At 38.2% G+C, this 24,878-nt stretch overlaps 1 pseudogene; it reads right to left on the reverse strand.

The window, feature by feature from the left end:
- Positions 1 to 7,422: 7,422 nt before the first annotated feature.
- LOC131487373 (olfactory receptor 56A1-like) lies at positions 7,423 to 14,098 on the reverse strand (annotated as a pseudogene).
- Positions 14,099 to 24,878: the final 10,780 nt, after the last annotated feature.

Raw genomic sequence — 24,878 nt, forward strand, 5'->3', positions numbered from 1 at the left:
AAGAAGACATCAGGGCAGGAATGTACCTGGAAAATAATCTTGTTCCCTACATGCACTAACTACTCTCCTGGTCCCACCTCTGCCTTGCTTCTTGAAGGTCCTGGGGAAAGTGCCAAGGACCTTGTCAGCATCAAATAGAGTTGATAGATGTGCTAAATGAAGAAAACTCTTTCATTACTGAATTATCGTTCAATGAAAGAATGTTGCTGGAGCATACCATTTCCTCTAGGCAAAACACCCTGGTCCCTGAGTTTCTTATAAATTAATAATCCCTCTTCACTGTCAGATTATAGGGATATTGGTAAAGATCATTGGAAGCTTACATTTGAAACCTTGTTCTACGTTTCTTATGTTTGAACCCTTTTCTGGTTACTTTTCCTTGAAGAAGTTTCACTAGCTCTCAGAACAACAATATCCTTACCTGAAATATAGGCATACCAAACTTTCCAAAACAGATTTGTTGCAAGGATAAAAATTACTTTTACTTTTTCATTGAACAAACACTTTTACCCTACTTTGACAAAGCACTATATATTTGAAATATGTACATCAAGGAATGGTTTCTTCCACTTTAGAGAGGGAAACCAAGACTTTACATACAGCCACACCAAGGATAATGCTTGTAACAATAAAAACAAATCTTCAGAGTTCTTAATGTGTCATATTACTCTGAATATTACCTGATTTTTCATTTAATGCTTATAACAACCTAATGAGATACATATTACAAAAGGAAACAACTATAGTTACCAATTCCCAATAAGGAATAAAAAAATACATGTTTTGGATTTTAATGTGTCCCCCAAAATGATATATTGAAGTCCTAACCTTCAGGTACCTGTGAGTGTGACCTAATACAGGAATAAGATCTTTGTAGATCTAATCAAATTAAGAGCTACCAGTTAACACAAAGACTGATGAACTTTAGTTCAACAACCCCGAGAATACATCCCAAGGTCCAGTTTGGAATTTGTGTGTGGGTGGATAGTTATCAGACCCTATTCTTAGTGGGCCTTGAGTTTTGTCTCCTCAAACCAGAAAATTGCCATTTTTTGCTCCATTTCACAATGATTTCTTCAGGATTTGAAGTCCTCAGAGCAGAAGTAGCTTTAAACCCTGGCTTTCTCTCTCAGTTTTTACCTTCTAGATTTTGACCTTTCCTTAACTTTTCAGTACTTTCAAAAATATTTCTCTATTTTTTAAATTCAAGCAGGTTTTTTTAGTGACAATTTAACTGGATAAAAACATGAATATTAACAAGTATTTTATATACATACAAATTGAATAGTATATTATATATGTTATATCTATACTGTATGTATATTTACACAGCTTTCTGATATATTTTGTTGCTATTGATAAGTATATGACTGCTCAATTGGTATTCCTTTGTAAGTAATGAATCATCTCTTTTGATCTATTCAGAAGACTTCATCTTTAGGATTTTGGAATGTTAGCAAATGTGTGCAGATTTAAAAAAAAAAAATAGATTTGAGAGCCCAGAAATAAACCCATGTTTATATGGTCAATTAATCTACAACAAAAGAAGTAAAAATATACCACAGGGAAAGACAGTATCTTCAATAAATAGGACAACTATTGCAAAAAAAAAAAAAAAAAAAGTGGACCACTTTCTTACATCATACACAAAACTATAATCAAAATGGTTTAAAGACCTTTTATGTAAAAGCATAAAACTACTACCAAAGAACATAGGCATTAATCTCTTGTACATTAACATCAGCAATATTTTCCTGGATATATATATGCCTACGCCAGGGAAACAAGTGTAAAAATAAACAGGGACTACAAATCTTTTGCACATTGAAGGAAACCATCTTTATTTTTTTTTTGAGCATTAATTTTTATTTTGACTCAAAATGTATCTAAAATTTAATATGTAGATAATGTTAGGGCTATTCAAGACTTCAAATTCTTTTTTTTATTTTTTTATTTTTATTTATTTATTTTTAATATGAAATTTATTGTCAAATTGGTTTCCATACAACACTCAGTGTTCATCTCAACAGGTGCCCTCCTTAATGCCCATCACCCACTTTACCTTCCCTCCAACTCCCCATCAACCCTCAGTTTATTCTCAGCTTTTAAGAGTCTCTTATGGTTTGCCTCCTTCCCTCTCTGTAACTTTTTTTTCCCCTTCCCTTCCCCCATGGTCTTCTGTTAAATTTCTCAGGATCCACATAAGAGTGAAAACATATGGTATCTGTCTTTCTCTGTATGACTTATTTCACTTAGCATAACACTCTCCAGTTCCATCCACGTTGCTACAAAAGGCCATATTTCATTCTTTCTCATTGCCAAGTAGTATTCCATTGTATATATAAACCACTTCTTGGGGCGCCTGGGTGGCTCAGTCGGTTAAGCATCTGACTTCGGCTCAGGTCATGATCTCACGGTCCATGAGTTCGAGCCCCGCATCGGGCTCTGTGCTGACAGCTCAGAGCCTGGAGCCTGCTTCGGATTCTGTGTCTCCCTCTCTCTCTGCCCCTCCCCCATTCATGCTCTGTCTCTCTCTGTCCCAAAAATAAATAAAACGTTAAAAAAAATTTTTTTTAATGGGCAGAGGATCTGCCTAGACAGTTTTTCAAAAAATGCATACAGATAGCCAACAGACACATAAAAAGATGCTCAACGTCACTAATAATCAAGAAAATATAAATGAGAACCACAATGAGATATCACCTCACACCAATCAGAATGGCTAGTATCAAAAAGACAAGAAATAACAAGTGTCTGGAAGGATAGAGAAAAAAGGAATCCTCATGTTGGTGGGAATGTAAATTGGCACAGCCACTGTACAAAACATTATGCAAGGTGTTAAAAAAATTAAAATAGAAATACCATATAATTTAATAATTCCACTTCTGGGTATTTACCCAAGGAAAACAAAAACACTAAAATTCAAAAAGATTATGGCACCCATATGTTTATTGCAGCATTATTTACAATATCCAAGATATGATAGCAACCTAAATGTGCATTGATAGACAAATAGATAAGGAAGATGTGGTATATATATTATATATACAATAGAATATTACTTAGCCTTTAAAAAGAATGAAAGGGGCGCCTGGGTGGCGCAGTCGGTTAAGCGTCCGACTTCAGCCAGGTCACGATCTCGCGGTCCGTGAGTTCGAGCCCCGCGTCAGGCTCCGGGCTGATGGCTCGGAGCCTGGAGCCTGTTTCCAATTCTGTGTCTCCCTCTCTCTCAGACCCTCCCCCGTTCATGCTCTGTCTCTCTCTGTCTCAAAAATAAATAAACGTTAAAAAAAAAAAAAAAAAAAAAAAAGAATGAAATCTTGCAATTTGTGACAATATGGATGGACTTAGTATTATACTAAGTGAAATGAGTCATATAGGGAAAGATAAATACAATATGATTTCATTTATATGTGGAATCTAAAAAAAACAAAACAAATGAATGAACAAACAAACAACAATAAAAGAGAAACAGACTCAAATATGGAGAAAAGCTAGTGGCTGTAGGATGGGGAGGGGGATAGGTGAACTATGTAATTCCTTTGGCTGAGAAAAAAAGATGCTGGTACAAAAGGAAAGTGAAGGTGATGATACTAACCAAGGCAGTATTTGTCCCACAATAGGAAAGACATGTAGAGAAGTGCAATCTTACAGTCTCAGAAAAATGTTCTAGCTGATAGTGGTTGGCTGGACAAACATAGTGTACAGACTTCCTCAGACTCCTCCAAAGGCAGTAGCACGCCTGGAAGTCAAGGAAACTGCTCTCACCCAGCTCTGTGGAAGCACAGCACATGGACCATAAACAGACTTCTTTTGGCTCCATCTACAGACAAATCAATATTTACTTTTTCAGAAGCAAGCACAGGTCTAAGGAAACTCGCAGCCTCTTTCTCAAACAGGACACAGTTCTTAATTCTGTTATAAACATCCAAGTAAAGACAATAAATTTAGTAACTTTGTGGAGGAAATCCACCAAAGTATATCCTTCCCTGGAATATTAACTCATCAGGTCCCCCTCCCCCTGTGTCCTAACAGCAATGTCTCTTGACAGGCCACAAGAACTCTGCATAAACTCAAGGACTGAGCAGAAAATGCCCTGCTCATTTGAGTCCCATGTCAGGCTCCTGATATCATCCTAGCAAATCTCAGGGCAGTTTTCAGGAATATGTTTGGACAGTCCAGTCCTGAGGACTGGATCTGGAGGCATGGGTATTCAAATCCCTGTACCCATCCACTGATCCAGCATATCAAGGTCCCTTTCTTCATTCATACCACTGATATGGGGGTGACTGGAAAACATGAAAGGGACCTCAAAGTTCCTCTTTTCTTCTCTTTATAAGCCTAAAATAAAACCTGATGATCTACTTAATGAGGCTTCTGGTGGAGGCAAACAAACAGCAGACCAGGCTCTAGGGCTGACAATGTCTCAGAGAGACCAGAAGAGCCACAAGATCTCCAGAGGTCTCCTACCACTCTCACCCTTCTCACTACACAGCTTGGAGTTCAGCCGACAATCAATGTATATAAATGACAGAGACAAGCCTAAGTTTACTAGAGTTCTTCCTCCTCCCAGATGCACAGATAAATTTACATTTTCCAGGATCACCTATAGTTAGATGGGACTATACGACTGAGCCTGGCCAAAAAGATAGCATGTACCTCTTCCAGGTACAACCTTTATAGCCTCCTTGGTGTGCCCCACCTCTGGCCAGTTGCACATAATCCACTAAAAACATGAAGCCCTAGAAAAGATGGAATGATACAATGGAGGAAGCTAGGTCCCTAAAATACAGCATGGAAGAGAGCCTCCCTCCATATGCATTGGATGGATGTTGTCAAAAATAAAGTTGTATGTGTTAAACCACTGACACATTGGAATTGTTCATTTCAACAGCTGGCAAGTGATCCTGAGTAATGCTTCAGACAATGAGGAAACTGACATCCAATACTAGAAAGATTACACAACAAGGAAAGCTGACATGGCTACTAAATGGTAATTCTAGGGGAAAGGTTGGAACAATTGACAAAAATTGTATGTGCTTGCAATTGTTGATCCCATTGACAAGTTATTATGGTAAGTAGATGACCTTAGCAGAAAGTTGGCCAGTCTTCAAGCATATATTACTGTTGATAGACACCGTCCATAGATGTGGAGTTTTGAAGAACTGTCCTACTACTTGGAAGGTCAAAGTTTCAGAGAAAGTTTTAGATTGTCTTTAAAAAACAAAGACTCATAGAAACCAGCACTGAGAAGAGAGTAGATTATGTGTACAGTTGTCTTACTCATGTCCAATGGCTTTAGATAGACACCATTACCTACAAAGGAGTGGCATGGAAAAGACAATAAGGAAACAAAAGAAAAATTTTAAATTATGCTTAGGAAAATATGTGGGTGTGATTACTAGTCCATGGAACTGCCCTGATACAAATAGATCAGACACCTGTTTGTTTTTTGAGGATGTTTATTGCCAAAGATACCTGAGCTTGGCTTTTAAAGAAAGTTTTTATCAAGAATTAATACAATTATTGATCTTAATATTTTATGAGCTAGAAGCAGCCTCCAAAAGCAGTAATGCAAAAGAAGTCACACATTCCAATGCCTGTGTGATATAATGCCATGGAGAACACTGATGAAGACGCAACCCCCCAGAGACAGAACTAGAGGTCGTAGATACGATGGAGAGTTTCACCCAGAGAACATAACCAGTGTCTAGTTAGGGAACTTCCACCACTTCAGTGGGTAAAAATGCTGCAGTGTCTGCCCCCAAAATATTCCAGCATTACCATGAACAAGTTCCTGCTAAATGAATTCCATGCCTCGCTTCCAACTGGGAATCTTAATGACTGGTACCAGTGTCTGCTCCACCATTACATATGTGGTAGGAGGAGGAAAATGGCCTGTGAGGAATCATATCAGGACCTGATGGAGAAGACACTGCTCAAGATCTTGGACTTTGTGTGGCACACAGTGACTGCATGTGAGCTTGGGTGGTCTCCCTTGGGAAGAAGTTAAGTATATATTACATGCAAGAGTCTCTCTAGTATCATTTCTCTTAAGAGATGAATATTCATGGGGCGCCTGGGTGGCTCAGTCAGCTGAGCAACTGACTTCGGCTCAGGTCACCATCTCACGGCTCATGGGTTCAAGCCCCGTATTGGGCTCTGTGCTGACAGCTTAGAGCCTGGAGTCTGCTTCAGATTCTGGGTCTCCCTCTCTTTCTGTCCCTCCCCTGCTCATTCTCTGTCTCTCTGTGTCTCTCAAAAATAAATAAACATTTAAAAAAAAATTTTAATGAATATTCAGGGGCACCTGGGTGGCTCTGTCAGTTAAGCATCCAACTTCAGCTCAGGTCATAATCTCGTGGTTTTTGAGTTCAAGCCCCACATCGGGCTCTGTGCTGACATCTCAGAGCCTGGAGCTGCTTCAGATTCTGTGTCTCCCTCTCTCTCTGCCCCTCCCATGCTCACGCTCTGTCTCTGTGTCTCAAAAAAAAAAAAAATGAATAGATGTTAAAAAAAATTTTTTTTAAGAGATGAATGTTCAATGATGCAGCCTCTCCTGTAGGCAGTTGGATTTATGTGAGGAATGTGGCCAATGGGATGATAGAAAAAATGATGTAAATCTTTCCCAGATTGAGCCCCTAAAACCTCCTACAAGATCTTGAACATTCTCTCTCTTTGCTTGTATGTCAGTCAGATTCAGAAGTACCTGTTGGAGATCCCTGAGAGCTTAATACATGGAAAATCCACATATGAAAGATGCTTCAGGCCCTAAATGTTGACACGAAGCAAAGCCCCCATATTGGAATGGGTTTAGATGAGAAGTAAGCTAGTTTTGTATTAAATTACTGTGATATCTTTGTTGTAATAACTATCTTTACTAGCTTTTATTAATTCTATATATGGTGGGTTTTGACGTGCATGGTCTTTGCTATCTGTAATCTGGAGCACAAAAACTTCAGAAAACTACATAGCTGTCCAGGAGAAGTCTAAAAATATATCTTAATCCCTAGACAAAGTGATAGAAACAATGGATTTAGTTAACAAACATGCCTGATTTCTCTCTTGATTCTGTTAGTTCAATGACCATTAGTATTTTTACCTTTCTGCTCAATTGTAAAATTGGGAATAATGATAATTCCAAAAATTATAATCATAATTTCTCTAAAAGTAGTTTACCTCTTGGTAACTATCTATGCTAATTACTAACATGTTAACGACACACAAAGCACTCAACTAATTTTTGGTTGAGTAGATGAAGAAAGGAATAAATGTTATTATTATATACAGTCCTTAGCCAATATTGCTAATGTAACTTCTTATTAAATACTGAAATACATTCTACACTTATGAATACCTGATTCATGTCATTGATTTGATTTTTATTTTGGATGTCACTGAAGAAAAGAAAATCAGAGTATAAATTGTTATATTCCTTTTATTTTTTTAATTAATCATTTAAATCCCCATATGGCTAATAAGCAAGAAGTACAATATCTTCTACTTGAAGCCACTCCCTACCTCTTTCTAAGTGTTGGAGATCCCAGGAATTTTCACAACACAGAGATGTCAGTCCCCTTTCAAACATCAAATAGAGATGGAGAGCTGAAATCACCATAGTATTGCTATTCCCGCTGGTAGCCACAAGAGAGCAGTGTTGACTTGCAGGCTATGAAGCATTTATTTACTCCTGGCAATAACTTCAGCCTTTGTAGATTCCCTGGCTGCACAGCTTTGATGTCCCACACTGGGCCTCTCAGGTCACATCTCTCATTGTTAACACCCAAAGACTTAGAAAATATCTGAGGAACAGTGTATCAGGATAGATATGTACTAAGAGGCTCCCAAACTCCACTTTATTATATGCAGAAAATGTAGTTTTGTTCTTTCATTGCTTTGAGCATTGGTCATCTTTTTCCTCGAGGTAATTTAATTCCAGGAGATACACTGCTCTTTCTTGCTATTGGCTCTAGATTTAAATCTTCTCTGGTCCTGAAAATCAGTGTTCAATGGCTTCAGATATTATTTTCCAAAAGGCTCTGTGTTCTTCTTGCAAATGTGACTAACCCGCAAACCAGGGAGTGTGGTGAGTGGCTATCAGTTGGCTTCTTCCTGTCCCCTTCTCATTAATACACACTTTCCAGTACAACTGGACCATAGTCAGTCTGTGTTAGCAAAGTTACTCCACAGATTTTTCAGTTAACTTACGAAAGACCTTATTTTTTTCTTCCAATTTATTGAGATATGACATACAGCGCTATATAAGTCTAAGGTATACAGCATAATGGTTTGACTTACGTATACGATTAAATGATTACCACAAATTATCTAGTGTCTCACATGGATACAAAAAAAGAGAAGAAAAACATGTTTTTTCCAGGTGATGAGAACTTTTAGAATCTACTCTCTTAGCAACTTTCAAATATACCAAACAGCAGTATTAACTATAGTCATCGTGTTATACATTACATATCCAGTACTTATCTATCTTAAAACTGAAAGCTTGTACCTTTAAAATGCCTATTTAAAATGCCTTTCGTTTCTGCTACTTCAGTCTATCCATTCAAGACATGTTCAATAACATTTTTTTGCTACAGGAGCCTCATGGCAAAGTTGTGTCTGCCCTTCAAGATCTGGCTCTTTGGGTAATCCTATTCCTCCATCCCCTTTATCTATGAGGACTCAGCCCAAATCTGTCTTAGAGCCATTGTGTCCAGTTCCTTAAGCCACCTGCACTGGGCTTGACAATTCTATGAAAAATTGTGGTCCTCTTAACCTGTCTCTCAAGGACCAGAATTGAGAGCCAACCTCAAGCATATATCTTGTCCATTCTTATGTTGAGAAATCTACTACTTAGAACTAAAGATGCATTGTAGACACTATTGATTAACTCTTCTCTTAGCCACTTCAATAGCATAAGCAAGGGGATATTTCCTAAATCGTTTGATGTACCAGAAGATGTGCTTGTCACTGTGAGTAATGACAACATGTGTGCTGGCCCCCAATCCCTTACAAATCCTTAACACAAGTTGTAGTTTCTGTAACTCTGTATACCCACTCATAATTATGTTGGCGATTTGCACTGATCTAGAAAAGCCTAGTGAAGGGATTAAGATCTGAATATGACCAACTAACAGCGATTCCTCTTTGAGTCCCTTCTGGGTTTGCACCTGGGAGAAGCATAGCAGAGGTAGACAAAGCACTCCTAGAGAGACCAACAGAGTGGACCAAATGCTGGACAATATCACATGACAATCTGTCCTATTCCTATGAATTATATCCTTTCTGTTAGATTTCTTAAAGAATTTTTATTATCATCCACAGAAGAATCATGCACAGATACTGGTATATTGCAAGTGCTCAAAACATTTGAGCTTTTATTTTCATTGTCATGACTATCACTATTATCAGTATATAAGAACATTGGGATTATTAGTATAATTTTAGGCCACAGTGTTTGAAGTTGGCCCTTCTGTCCTCTGAGGGACAGTAGGAAGGTGGTGCTGTATAAAACTCTTCTAACAGCCATGAGATGGAGGGAGCCCTAAGAGAGAATTCTCTTGTAGAAAATGACAAATACTGAGTCACACCTGTGGCTGGGCTTGAGGAAATGAGAGCCAAGTCTAAGGACATTAAGAGTACCTTCTTGTAGACAAATGGATGTCATTTTCCTTTCCTGCTGTTACTGCATGTAGAAGAGTCCGCCCTGGAGCCCACAGCAGCACTGAGATGCAGTTACTCTGTGAAATCCCCATAATGTGATGCAATTACTCTCTATTCCTGCTGACAGCTAACTCCAAATTCTTTCACAGCTATGAAAGATTCCCCTGTAATATTATGTTATATTGTCATGTCTCTTCGTGTACCTGAACAGGAGAACTTGATTCTGTGTCCAGTCCCTGGGAGCCAGTGAACACTGGCAAGTCACAAGCCCTCAGACTCAGAACCAACAAGAGTTGTGTAATCATTAACTCTTGTCTCTCAGCCTCAAACCTACCCATCCAGATCTGCTTTGGGATGCAGATCTTGTGGGATCTGGGACTTGGACACTGGGACTCTTCTGTTAGTTAGACACCTGGCTCCCTGTTAGTTTCCACCCAGAGAGAACAACAGGAAAAGACTGGAAGGCTGAAGCAGGGCAAGGGATACTTGCTTCTTCCTGTCTGTTCTTATCTTGTCAGTATCCCCAAGCATTGGCTCTTCACCTGGCAGTGGAATTGATTCTAGTCTCCAGGGTTGGTTGGTTGGTTGGTTGGTTGGTTGGTTGGATATTGAGTTTCAGTTTTATTTGGGTTTGGGTTTGGTTTGGATTTGGTTTGGATTTGGTTTTGGAACTCCCAGGGTCAAATCAGCCTCACTGAGCTCCCTCGGAGGTAGCAGCAGGATAGGGATTCATCCTCAGAGATCTGAGTCCCAGCTCTGAGGGCTCCTCTTCTGAGCTCCTGTGACACTAGTACCAGTTCAAGGCAGCACCTTCCTCAGTGTTGTGAGACACAGCCCCATGGGCCCACTTCCAACCTTCTAGGGCCCAATGACCAAACTCTTCCCAAGTGTAAGGTTCTTCCCACAGGTGCTACCTCTCCATTACTTCAGTATCCCCTGTTTTAGTTTCTAGGTTTCCAATATCCATTTAACCATTTGCTTACATTAAATAATCTGAAAATAACCAGTATGACTTTTCTTCTCCTCACCGGACCCACTATTATCCAGAAACCTGACACTTTGCTATGTCTTCTCACTTTCAACTAGAGCTCTTGAGCAAAAGTCAACAAATCAAATAAGACTTGATTTTCAATTCACTGGTTGTGTAGCTTAAACATTTAGGGGAAGTGGCCAACCCAACGTCCTGGTCAGTTTCCCCATTTTCTGGGAAATGACTTCCTTTCTCCCCATCTCTCTCTCCCCCAACTTATCCTCATTTCTAAGACTCCCTGAAGATGGTGAGACTGCATAAGATAGAAGAGGAAGTTGGTATTGCTATATGTTATTATGAACGTTCTTCTCCTGTAGGGTTGCAGATGCTTTGTTGGGCAGGATTCTGTCATCTCTGAGAACCCACTAGTTCTCAAGAAAGTAGGTATAGGCGGGAAATAGATATCCAGAAGGACAAACCACAAGCAAAGGAGAGTAAGGTAGAGGTCAGGTATCCAGCATCAATTGCACTTGAAGGGGAATTTCTGTAGAAGGAACCTGGGCTTTGGAGTCTGGATTTTGATCTCTGCCATTTTCCAGATAATGTGGTCTTTAGCAGTTTCCAATCTTAAAAAGCATCATTTTTTTCCTACTATGTAAAAAGGAAGTAATGACACCTGCAGAAATGTTGTGAAGATTAAATTTACTTAAATAAAATTGCCTGGGCTCAACACAATTAAGGAATCTCAGTTTCTTCCTGTTGCCTACCTTCACCAAAATCAGGTGAAGAGAGGAATGGAAGAAATCTGGGTGAGTTATGAAGTGAGCTTCAGAGTATATAGTAAATACTCATCAAGCTTTTTTCCAATACACTGTCTAGGCAAAATCACTGAGGAGAAGGAAGAAAAGAAATTAGATCTATTTCATATATTCACATCCCTGTCTCCATCAATTTCTTAATTCCTTGTTTTATCTCTTTGATCTGAACCTCATAAACAATAGGGTTCAAGGCAGGGGGTATGAGGTGATGAAGGACATTGAGCAGGATGAGGATGTCCATGGGGACCCTCTTTCTGGGCATGTTTGTCAACACCACAACCAGCAGAATGGTGCTGAAGAACAGGATGAGGATGAAATGAGAGTCACATGCGTTCAGGTCTTTGACAGCAGCCCCCTCAGCCTTGCACCTAAGCACAGCTCTTAAGATGAAGGTATAGGAGAAGATGAGGATGAAATCTGAGCCTATTAACGTCCAACCAGCCACAAATTGGTAGATGCCGTTAAGGGTGAAACTGTCACAGGAGAGCCTGGACACAGACAAGTTGGCACAGATTCAGTTCTCAATGACATTTTCCCACAGTAATGGAGGTGGGAAGAGAGAATAGGAATAGGTACAGTGAGTAGGGCATTTCGTGTGATTATGAAGAAATTAGCCTTGGCCACAAATTGGTCAGTGATTATGGAAGGATATTGTAGTGGGTGGCAGATAGCCATGGAGCGATCATAGGCCATGACCCTGAATGTGCAGGACTCCATGGGGAGGAAGCTGTTCATGATAAACATCTGGAGGAAGCACGCCAAAAAGCTGATGGACCGGAGGTCAAACAGAAGATGGCCAGGACCTTGGGGATGACATTCAGGCAGAGCATGATGTCCAGCAGGGAAAGCAGGCTGAGCAGGCAGTACATGGGCTCGTGCAGAGATGCCTCCAGCCAGATAGTGGTCAACAGGGTGGCGTTGGCCCCCATGGCCAGGAGAAAAAGGAGGCTGAGGGGCAGGGACAGCCAGTGCTGCCAACTCCGGTAGTTAGGGAAGCAGATGAGGAGGAATTCAGAGGCTGGAGCAGTGGAGTAGTTGCTGGGTGATGCCATGGAATGAATCTGGAGCTGAGGTTTTTCTGGACTCTTTGTATGGGCAGATACAAGAAGCAATTTTTTTTAGTCCACTTCAAAAGTGTGCCTCTTACTCTTTAGGCAGCTAGTGATATATAGGAGACTCTTCTTGAATAGGCAAATCCCAATCAATATCATAAAGATAGACTGGTGAGACTCAACAAATAAAAGCTATGGTCTATGAAGGAAAAGGAATCAGTGAATAAACTAAGATTTGAAAGGTGAATAGTGATAAGGAATAACCTCACAACATTAAAAATGTGCAACAAATTATGTCAGTATGATACCAGTGTAAGAAAAATAAAATGTTAATAGTATAAAAAAGGCCAAAAGCACACCTAGTTTTTACAATTATCTAGTGTACGATGAGGGTGGCATCAAACCTATGGTGGAGAAAAATATCCTTCAATAGGCGTTTTTGAGATAATTATTGGCATTGATGTGGGATGGAAAACCTTTAATTACCTGCTCACCTACTACCATATCCAATATGATTTTGGATTGATAATTTTGTTGTATCCCCTCCACAAACTCATGGTATACTAGAAGAAAATAGAATGTCAAATTGATTAAGCCAGTCCTTTGCTAAAACCCCAATCTATTTGAATACAACCACTCACCTTTCAGCATCTGTACCTGATCATCCCAAGTGGTCTTAGAATAAGCCTAAAGTAACAGAAATGGCTGCTTTTACTATATGGTTACCAACTTTAAATGAGACCTCAATGCTTCCTGTCCATCCTAAAAAACTTTTCTGATCAACTTTCCCTTCTTCCAAAACCTTTTTCAAAACTTCTTCATTCTGTTCAAACCTCAAACTCTACTTCTTCTCTTAAAAGATGACATCAACCACTACCTTGCAGAGAAAAAAGGTGTGCAATGAGATTTTTCTTCAACTTCCCAAGATAAAACTTACCAACCTATTTGCACATTCTCCCATCCTTTCCTTATTTCCCCCCATTGATATAGAATCTGCCCATACTCAATGCATCAAACCTTCCACTTCCTACACTGAATCGTAGCCCTTCTAGCCTTGCAATTACACTATCAATTGTTCCCTAATTTGGGGTCATATTTCCTTCTTCAGTGGATCTGCCTTGTCTTTCAAACATTCTCCAGTATCTTTCATTTTTAAAAATAAAAATAAAAAGGCTCTTTATTTCCTTCCAGCTATTTTTCCATCTCCCTCCCTTCACACCCAAATTTCTTCCAAGCACTGCCACACTCACTGTCTCCAGTTCTCACCTCACATCCATTCTACAGTTCACATCAGCATGGCCTCCTTCTCCATTAGTTCCACAAAATGCCTCTCAAAAAGATCACCTGTTGGGGTGACTGGGTGGCTCAGCTGATTAAGTACCCAACTCTTGCTTTCAGTTCAGGTCATAATCTCACAGCCCTTGAGAGGGAACCTCCTGTTGGGTTCTATGCTGACAGTGGAGAGACTGCTTAGTATTCTCCCTCCCCCTCTCTCCCTGCCCCTCCTCCATGCTCTCTCTTTCTCTCTCTCAATAGATAAATAAAATTTTTAAAAAATCATCTGTCGATTCTAAATCTTGCTAAAGCAATGGACCAGATCCTCTTCCTGACATACTCCATTTGGTTTTGTTTGCATCACAATCTCCTGGTTTATCTCACACTCTTGGTGTCTTCATTTTCTCTTACATGTGTTTTTTTATCCACCACTTTGACATCGGTTTTAAGGTTCAGTCCTGAGTTCTCGTTGATTTTCTTCTCTCCTCTGTGCTAATCTCTTCTACCCTGTCTTCCATTTCTTTTTTCCATATGCTCAATTACCATCTCCATGTTGATGATTACTAAATTATATATCTTGCCTACACCTCCTAAATGCCTACTTGATATATCAACTTGCATCTTTCACAGATATCCAAAATTCACCAACTCTAAAATTAATTTACCATTTTTCTTCCAAGCCTGGTTGTCTAGCATCTCTTCTCTCAGTGAATAGCATACGTGTATGGACTATTCCACAACTCATAGGCTAGAAACCATCTTGAACATATCCTTCACCTGTACTTCCCATTACAAACCCACCACCAAAACCTGTCAAATATGCCTTTTAATTAGCTCTTGGATCTACATCTCCATCACCACTGTCACCAGCCAAAAAAACAGTATCATTGTCTCTTGAGTGAAATTTACTGGAATTGCCTCTTAATGCATTCTAGGTTTCATTATAAAACCCTTCTCTACATTGAAATCAGAGAAATATCTTCAAATATAAATATTATCTTGCCACTCATCAGCTTAAAATATGCTATTGGCTTCTCATTGTTAATAGGCAAAAAAAACAAAATCCTTAACTTTATTAGATACAAGTTCATGAGAGAAGAAACCATGTCTGTTGATGTTTTTCATCACTATATGTGCAGTGTATAGGTAGATTCCTTTATAGGTGCTCATAGTTACTTGAATAAATTATTTAATAAATAAGAAAATGAATGAATGAATGAATGAATGAATGAATATATCATTTGCCTCCTTTCCCATTTTCCAGTCTAATCTGATCTCTCTCTCTCTCTTCTGGGGCTTCCAGAGCCCCAGCCACACTGTCCTTTTTTTCAGATCTTCAAATATAACATGCACTTTCTTCTCCCACTTCTCTTGGAAGACTGTGCATCCCATGTTTCCACACATACATCCCTTTTACTTTTTTCCATCCTTAATATCTCAGTTTGAATATTCCATTCTCTGGGAGGTTTTCTCTAATCCTCTCCAGACAAAACAAAGGTCTCCTATTTTATGTTCTCACAGCACTTTGTACCCCCTCAACACAGTGGATGTGTATGTAATAATTTGGTTAAATACTCCTTCCCCCAAGTCCAGTTAGACATTTCATGCCATGACAGTAGAGACCATGTTCACCAGTTGGCGCAGTACTTGGCATGAAGTGGTGCCAAATAATATTTGTAGAATAAATTAATTGTTAGTTTTATGAGCAGAGTGATAGAGGGACACAAAATAAAATTTCCTAAATCAGCCTGAGATGAAAAGTTTGGAAGCCTTCACAAAGTTACTAACATCTTAGCTGAGCTTTGATGGATGTGGAAAACTTAGATGTGCACCAAAACTGTGGGCAGTGTATTTAAGGCATATGAAATGGGTTGTGTAAAAGCATGGAAATAAGTTGAGGAATTTCAGGGGGAGATCCTATGAAATATTTAATTTGACTGGAGCCAAGAAGGTGGGAAGTTGAAAGAAAGAGCAGAAAATGATGTTGGGGCGGTGGGGGAGAAAAGCAGATCATGATAGACCTTTTCTATGCTAAGGAATTTAGAATTAATCTTACATATAAAGAGACTATATATATATATATATATATACATATATATATATGTATATATGTGTATATATATGTATATATGTATATATGTATATATATATGTATATATGTATATATATATATGTATGTATATATATATATGTATATATGTATACACACACACACACACACACACACACATAAAGAGAATATAAAGAAATATTTTCATTAGTGGAGAGAAGTGACTGGGTATGGACTATAGGAAGTTCACTTTGGATACAATGCTATGGATTATTTGAGTAAGTAGAGACAGTAGCAGCAAAAATAATGGAAGCCACAATATCTCTGATGAGAAGTGTTGTCTGAAGAAAGTTTGAGCACTGAGGATGGGAAGAAGTGGCATATTCCCATGGTAATATAGACAGTTATGAAAGAGACAGTAGGTGAAAAGCCTAGAATTTTCTGACTTGAATAAATAGAATCACCAAGATGTGAAACACAGGAGAATTAGCAGGTGTTTACAATTCTATATAGAGAATTATCTTAGACTGTTGGAAATGAGCAGTTTGAACAAATTAGAAGGATCTTATCCTAAGATATAAATTCAAAAAAAAGTATATAGCTGAAGTAGTCAGAATAGCATAAGGCTGAGATTGAAACCTTGGAAAATGGCAATTGCAAGGGTGAAAAAATAAAAAAGAGCCATAGAAGGAGGGTCTGGAAAAGTATGAAGAAAATCAGAACAATATGATGATCTAAGAAAAATTGGGGAGAAAATTTTAAGTAATGTATGGCCAACATACGGCAGAAGTTCAATAACATGAAAATATGAATAACCATTAAATTTTATGGTGACCTGGACAAGAGTAGTTCATTGGACTGGTGGAACAGAACTCAGAAGGAAGGGCAATGAAATTAATAAGTGAGGAAGTGTAAATAGGGAGGGTTGACTATACAGCTAAGAGCCTCATTTCAAGTTTGTAAGTGAAGAAAAAAGCAAGACAGGAATGAAACATACTGTAGCATGCTTAATTGTTTAGAGAAAGGTTAAAATTCAGAAAGAAAGTAAGATAACAAGTAGTTTATTGAGAAGGCAATTTTATTACCATTATTATCATTTTTCTCTATAACACTTAACATATAGGTTTTGTACCTATTTGTCTCCCTCCACCCCCTGTGAAGTAACTAAGGATAGACAAGGTACACTTTTGTATTTATACACACCAAATTCCTCTAACACCCCACAGACTCAATAAAAATCTATTGAAACGATTTTTGAATTATTGGGCTTTGGTGTTCTACGTTAATGGAAAATTTCAAGGAGGGAAAATAAAAGGGGAGATTTAGGAGAGTTTCAGTGTGCTAAAGAGGACACTGAGGAATGGAAGGGAGAAGTCCTGATCAATACCACTAATGGTGGTCACTGAGGGGGCAGGGCAAGGCACAAAATGCATGTGGGAATTCAGGGACTTCTTCATGCCACTGTTTACAGGTGTGCCTCAAGAGCCTGCTCCTTGGTTAATGGTAAAACCCTGGGCTAGGTATCTGACATAAGAAACCTTTTGCCTTTGCCTTAATACAAACACAAAACAACTCTATTGCTCCTAACATGCTGGTAAGAATTTTCTTGAATTTCCTCGGTCTGATCATTACTAAAGGCCTTTGAGAAGAAGCATAAACAGGTGTGAAGATTATGTCAAACAATGCTAGAAGAGGACAAAGTGCTAAGAAAGGCACTCAATAGGGATGAGAAAATAGGATATAGAGAGGATAAGAGTCAAGGAGGAGAGGAAAGACTGGTAGAGGGTGACAGATTTTGTATGGATAGGTTGGTAATGATCAGACTATCGAGATCCAATTCAGTCTGTCCTATCCCCTCTTGGCCCTGGAACTTACAGAAGTTATAAAGGATGAGTCCTTTGTGATATATCAGCTGTATTGGTAAACGTGCTGGAATTTTGCTGAATACATCTGAAGAGTTTTATGAGTTCCTATTCCACTCCTACCCTCTCTTTTTTGGACCCAGCTGGGAAAAGATGGCTTGGGAAGCAGAGACTTAGGGGATGAAGAGCTGAGTCCTTTGGGACCTGTCCTATGGTACTCCTGCAGGTACAGAGTTGGGGTGTGAAGAATGGAGTGGTTTGAAATTAAGGTAAGAACTTGTCCAGAGGCCAATGATCTGGTGCACAAACCTGACATGCAAACATGGTCAAAAACTATAAGAAAAGAGGCTATAGAACAACCCCTTTTATTATAATTCTAAAGTTTTGAATGACATTTCTGAGTGACCTAAACTGTTTAAGTTCTTTTTTGTTATTTTTTTAATGTTTATTTATATTTGAGAGAGAGAGAGAGAGAGAGGAAGGGAGGGGCAGAGAGAGACAGAGACAGAATCCGAAGCAGACTCTAGGCTCTGAGCTGCCAGCACAGAGCCCAATGAGGGGCTCAAGCTCATGAGCTGTGAGATCATGACCTGAGCCAAAGTCGGGCACTCAACCAACTGAGCCACCCAGGCAATCCATAAACTATTTAAGTTCTTTTATATTTTTTCTCATTTAATCATCTCCCTTAGATATGAATGAGAACTCTGAAGTAGGAACTATTATCCCCACTGGGTACGGGATAAATGGAAAGATGAAGCCTTGCCCAAACTCACTGCAGTTAGCCTACATTCAGAGCCACATCAATCTGATTCCAATATCTGTGTCCTAAATGACTCTTATCTACTGTCTCCACTATACTGATGAATATGACCATAGGTATTAATATCCTAAACAAAATCCTAGCAAGTTGAGTTTAGTAAACTTAACATTTTTTTAACTGACAACTGTATTTATCTTTTGAAGAATGCAAGGAGAGTTCAGTATAAGGAAATCTGTCAACCTAACACATCAAGATTCTGGATAAGATCATGGGGATAAAACCATTCAAGATTTGAACCCTAGCTCTGGCATTTGCTATTTGTGTGACCCATTCATTAAACAACTACTAACTACCACCTATGCTCCACAAACTGTATTAGGCACTGTATACAGTGGTGAATAAGGCAAACATGGTTCCAGTCCTCACCAAGAGTTCATTCTAATTATGTGCTTGTTAAAAGAAAACAGGCAACTTTAAATGTACTTATTTGAATAATTTCTAAGATATATTGTTAAGTAAGGAAGAGGCAAAAACTTCAGAGAATGAACTTGTGTACAAAATAATTCTAATGCTATACAAAGAATACATATAAATAAATGTATAATATATACATACTTTATTATATATATTCTTATATATAATATATACATTCTTATATATAATATATATCCTTATATAATATATATATATTCTTACATTATATATATATATATATATATATATATATATATATATATATGTGTGTGTATAATATTCAAATCACCTCTGGAAGGATAAACAAGAATCTTGTAAGAACAGTTGCTTCTGGGAAAGAAAATTGTGTGCTTGGCAGACAAGAATAGAATGGTGTCTCAGAGATTGCTGGTTGTTTACCCAATGCCCCTATTCTTCCTTAGTATCAAAAAACATAATTTTATTTGGGTACCCATCTATACTGCTAAAATACTCTACCTCTCAGATTCTCAGATTCTGAATGTTTAGTAGATGTCCTTTGGTGGGGTTTCCAAGAAGACTCTTTAATGTGAACTCAGATGAGAAACAAAGGTCATTAGCCCTCACTCCTTTCCCATGGAACAGGCACAGGATTGACACCTGAATTTCCAGCTTAAACCATCAGCAACTATTTTTTTTAATGTTTACTTACTTTTGAGAGACAGACAGACAGAGTGACTGTGTGTGTGAGCTGGGGAAGGGGCAGAGAGAGGGAGACACAGAATCCAAAGCAGGCTTCAGGCTCTGCACTGTCAGCACAGAGCCCAATGCAGGGCTCGAACTCACAAACCGCAAAATCATGACCTGAGCTGAAGTCGGATGCTTAACAGACTGAGCCACCCAGGTACCTCAAACCATCAGCAATTTTGAGGATGAAAGTCAGATTCTAAGTATGATAAAGAAGTAAGAGAGAAACTGGTGAAGCTGTGGTTTCAGCCTTGGATGTCTATCTCTGAAACTCTTCTACATGAAAGGAAAAAAAATCGTAATTTGGTGGTCACTATTATTTGGAGCTTGTACTATATGCAGTCAGAAATATACTAACTGAAATGGAGAATGAATTTCTTTTACTGAATATTCTTTTTAAGGTTTAAAAGTTTGAATCACATACAAACACTATTTTTAATTAAATATCTTTAAAAGTCTTTCCTTTTGACCATACAGATAAAAGTATAAAACAAAGAAATGCCAAAAGTTTTGGTAATTATACAAAATAAAGTATACAAAAATCCTATCATGTACCATCATAGAGCATTACCATGGTAGCATTAGTTTAGGTAATGCAAATCAAAAAAGTCTTAGCAAAAAGAGGTATGAATAAGAAGGAAAACAGGGTAGAAGCACAAAAGTCAGGCAGAAGACCATTACCTGGTCCAGGTAAGACATGGTAGTGGCATGGACCATATTGGTAGCAGAGGAAATGACTTTGAATAAACAAATTTTGGAAGAATAGTCAAGTCAATATACTTATGATGAATTAGAACTGAAGTATTTAATGTAGAAATCAAATATAAATCTTAGAATTCTGTCCTGGACAACTTGGTGAATATGGGCTCATTTACTGTAATGATATCACACATTTAAGATTTCTGGGTATTGAAATTACATCTGACGTTTCTAATAATAAATTTAATGTGAAATCTGTAAGTTCATTTCAGGGATTTTTTTCCTAGCAAATTTCAGTCTTTCACAGAGGAAACAGATATTTAAACAGAATTTAGTTTTTTTTTTAAACAACTTCAATGGAAGGAGCAAACAAAGGAGGTTATATTATTTCCAAGAGTGTAGTTAAATGATGGGCTATAGAATCTAAGCTAGACAAAAAATAAAGTCAGGACAAGAAAGGGATGAAAAATAGCATGAAAGGGATTCAACCAATGGCTTGTGACTCTTGATGTCCAACAATTGTGACTGTCCTAAGGAGAGTCGAAAATTTGAGCCCAAAGGTAGAAGGTGATAGTCAGAAGGTAGATGTTTCAAATCTGTATTTTAGAGGTGGATCAACCACAAAAATGAGATGTCAAAATTGAAGGTTTAAACAAAAAAGGGTTAAGTTTTGAGTACAGGTTGAGGTAAGTCCTCAAGTATTTCATTTTCCCAGCAATGAAAATCCATTGAAAAATAAATATATATAAAGTAATTGATAATTACAGAAGGAGATACATATGGTATAGTTACTTAAATAAAGGATACCTCTGAGAGGAATTTAGGAAAGGCTTAGACTTCAAGCAAAGAATATGTTCAAGAGAGAAATAATTTGAGATGTGAATATTTAGCCCATATGATCTCCCACTGATTTTAGACAAACAATTTAGTTAGGTAATAAATATTTAATTTCCCTATTGCCTCATCTGATCTACCTATAAACATAATTCACCTGGAAGCTACCTTACATTAGAAAATGGGCAGAAACTTATTCTCCTAGTGCCCTTTATAAATTTGTTTGGGATTGGTGTAATTGTAGCAGTCTGGAGCTTCCTGTGGGTTTATATTGCACAGGAGGATTGGGTCCATCTGAAATAGATACAATGAGAACAAAGAGCTAACCACTCAGCTGGCAAGCAGGGTGTGAGCTGTTTCTGATGGGAACCCAATAACATCGATCTATTCACTTGTGCTGGGAAGTATGCACCTGGAACACAATAGGGCCATGCAAAGATAGCACCGGAACAAACTGATGGCCAAAACTGAAATTCAAAAGGGATGCTACAATCAAGCCAATGAAAAGTGAAAGAACTGCTTTGTAGTTCCCAGTCCTCCCACCCTTATGTTTTACTGGTTCTCCACAAGTTCCTAACTGGTGACCTTTAAATGTGTCCCTGAATTCACTGACTTCTTACATTTCTTTTCTACTGACATAAACTGACAGTTTTTCTCCTCAATCTGATACTCATCCTTTGAATTCTCACTCTGAACAATATAGCCCACCAATGGCAGTTTTTAATTTTTCCTCTGATTATGAAATAATATACTGACATTATAACATTCAAATCGTGTAATACTGTCTACCATTTAATGTCCAGCAAAATGTCACCCATTAGAAATAGCTGGTATTTACAATCTACTGTGTATATTTCATCTGTGTTTCTATGTGTATATTAAGATCATATACATGTAAATGATATTATCCCATATCCATTTAACTCGCATACATGAGCCTGTTATAAACTCTGTGTTATATCCCATGCTTTCGTCCTAGGCACAATCATTTGATATACAATGAGTTTGTAGTATGGTTTATTATCTGGTAAGGTGTGACAAATCTTTTTAAAAATTCTCTTCCATTTGGTGAAATTTTAACTTGCATATATATTTTACATTTCAGAATAACTGTACCAAACATCCTCTGAAAATCTTTGCTGGAATGTTTCTTGAAATTGCATTGACCCTATAAGTTAATTTGAAAACAAGCATCTTTTGTTTTTAACTTTATTTACTTTGAGAGAAAGAGAGAGCATGAGCAAGCAGGGGAGGGGCAGAGAAAGGGGGAGAGAGAGAATCCGAAGTAGGCTCTGCACTGTCAGTGCGGAACCTGATACGGGGCTCGAACCCACGAATCATGAGATCATGACCTGAGCCGAAGCCAAGAGTCGGACAATTAACTGACTGAACCATGCTGACACCCCTGAAAACAGACATCTTTAAAATGTTCATGTGTCTTTCATTTACATGGTTTATCTCAACACTTAATCAGGTCTTCACTGTAATACTTTAAGCATAATTTTAAAATAGCATTCTTGTGTATTTAAAGATGCCAATTTCTATAAGTTAATAAGTTTTCTATTACATAAATGGCGGATGATGTCTATTATTTCTAGATTATTTTTGTTGGTATAAAGACAACTATTGATTTTTTTACAGTTTATTATATCTAAACATCTTATTGAACATATAACTACTTCTAAAACTCTATTAAGTTTACTGATTATATCACATAAAAATAATTATAGTTGAACCATTTTTACTCTGATCCTTAAAACGCTTCTTTCTTCCTTGACTTACTGTGTTGGTCAGGATGTTCTCTTTCACACTGAACAGTAACAGTGATGAGGGCAGGGCATTCAGCTGTGTTCTTCTAGGGGCACTGCCTTTGCCAATGGGAGTTGTCTTCTCCAAGGTTTTGCTCTCCCCCTGGGCAACCCCCCATCCAAAGATGAGTTGATGAGAGAATAAAAGGGTCTGGCACACAAGTCTCAAAATAGAAACTCTGAAAATCTATCCAGAGATCCCTATGTAATTATATGAGTCTTGTTTTTGTTTTTTGTTTCCTTAAATATTTTTTAATAGTTTCCACACATGCATGTTAGAGAGCCCTCTGTAGATCTTTGGAATTCTCTTTCTATGCAGTTCTCTCTGCACTAATACTCTACCCTGTGAACTCTAGATACTTTGGCCTTCCCTGATTCCCATGTCCTTTTCCTGAATACAGAAAGACTACCAGACTACACCTAAGTTCACCCTTTCTTCAAAATGGCTTGGAATCTCTCTCCAATAAGCTGTAACAATCTTTGTCCAATAAACAGGACATTTGTTTCCTATATCTCAGGGATCATTGTCTTCCATTTCTTCAGGTCCAGTGTCTTCAGAACCATTATTTCATATACTTTGTCCAATGTTTTGTTGTTGCTTTGGTGAGAGGATAAATCTACTCCTTGTTGTTCATTTCAACAAGCTAAAGTTCCTCTCAAGTATGTAAATTCATGTTGGCCAATCAGATGAAAGCACCATCTAACTTCTGACCCTTCCCTGGGCTCAGGGTTGGATGTGTGACTACATAAGCCCCATACCCTCACCACAAATCAGAAGAGATCTGTTTTATAACTGATGCCTTAGTATCTTAGGAGACTATGCACTACAATATGCAGACTATGCAGCCCTGGCTGCAGTCCCAGGGCACCGGCAACAGCAGGATGCAGAAGGCATTCCTGGGTGCAGCCGACATTAGGCCGTTGCTCATTCAGCCATTGCTCAGAGAGACCCTCCCGCAGAGGGGTGGAGCGGGTCAAAGCTGCAGTCCTTCGGAAGTAAGGGGCCAGGGAAAACTGCCGCATCTGAGACAAAACTTGGGAGAGAGGTACTGCCTGGGGACTGGTCACGGAGAGTGGAAAATGCACCTCTGGGGGAACCTGAGGTCATAGTGATTTGGGGACTACAAAATTCACCTAAGGAATTTGGAGAAAATAGAATTTAGGACTAGATGAAGGACAGTAGTATACACATGATATGTGGGAAATCACATATGTGACTAGTTCAGGACCTTGAAGATTAAGAATGGCACTTAGATTTATTTTTAAGGGAAGAATCTATCAAAATGTTCTTCTTCGTGTGTGGAGACAATAGGATGTATACTCAGAATTAACATGAGCATCTCAGGAAATACCGTGTACCTAGGAATCTTATTTTCCACAGGGTTAAGCAAGGACAGCTCTATGACCAGGCCACCAGGTTAATTATGTTTGGCTCTAAGGAACCCAACTGCTATCTTTACTCATAAGAAGAGAACTTTATGCCAATATTCCTTGAATAAACAAAAACTGGAGATAACAAAATCCACACAATTATCAATATGCATATATAGTCATCTTTCCCTCCTTCTCACACATCTCAACACATCCAACTAATAATCAAGTTCTGCTCATTCTTTAAAAAATTTCCTTAAAATATTTTAAACCACATTTTCATACTCTTTATACTTAAAGGAATCAAGCAGTTCTCCAACTCTCCACCTGCTATATAGTATATTCCTTTATATCCAAAATTTGCAATTTACCAGTCAAGAGATATTGCAAAGACAAGATAATATTTGTTGAAAACAAGAAATCAGTACTCTCAACATTTCGAATGCCTTTAAGAATTTGGGAATCGGGGAGGAGCCAAGATGGTGGAACAACGTGGAAGCTCTTTGTGTGTCTCATGTCCATGAAATACAGCCAGAC

This window comes from Neofelis nebulosa, chromosome 10 (genome assembly GCF_028018385.1).
Source record: "Neofelis nebulosa isolate mNeoNeb1 chromosome 10, mNeoNeb1.pri, whole genome shotgun sequence".
NCBI lineage: Eukaryota > Metazoa > Chordata > Mammalia > Carnivora > Felidae > Neofelis > Neofelis nebulosa.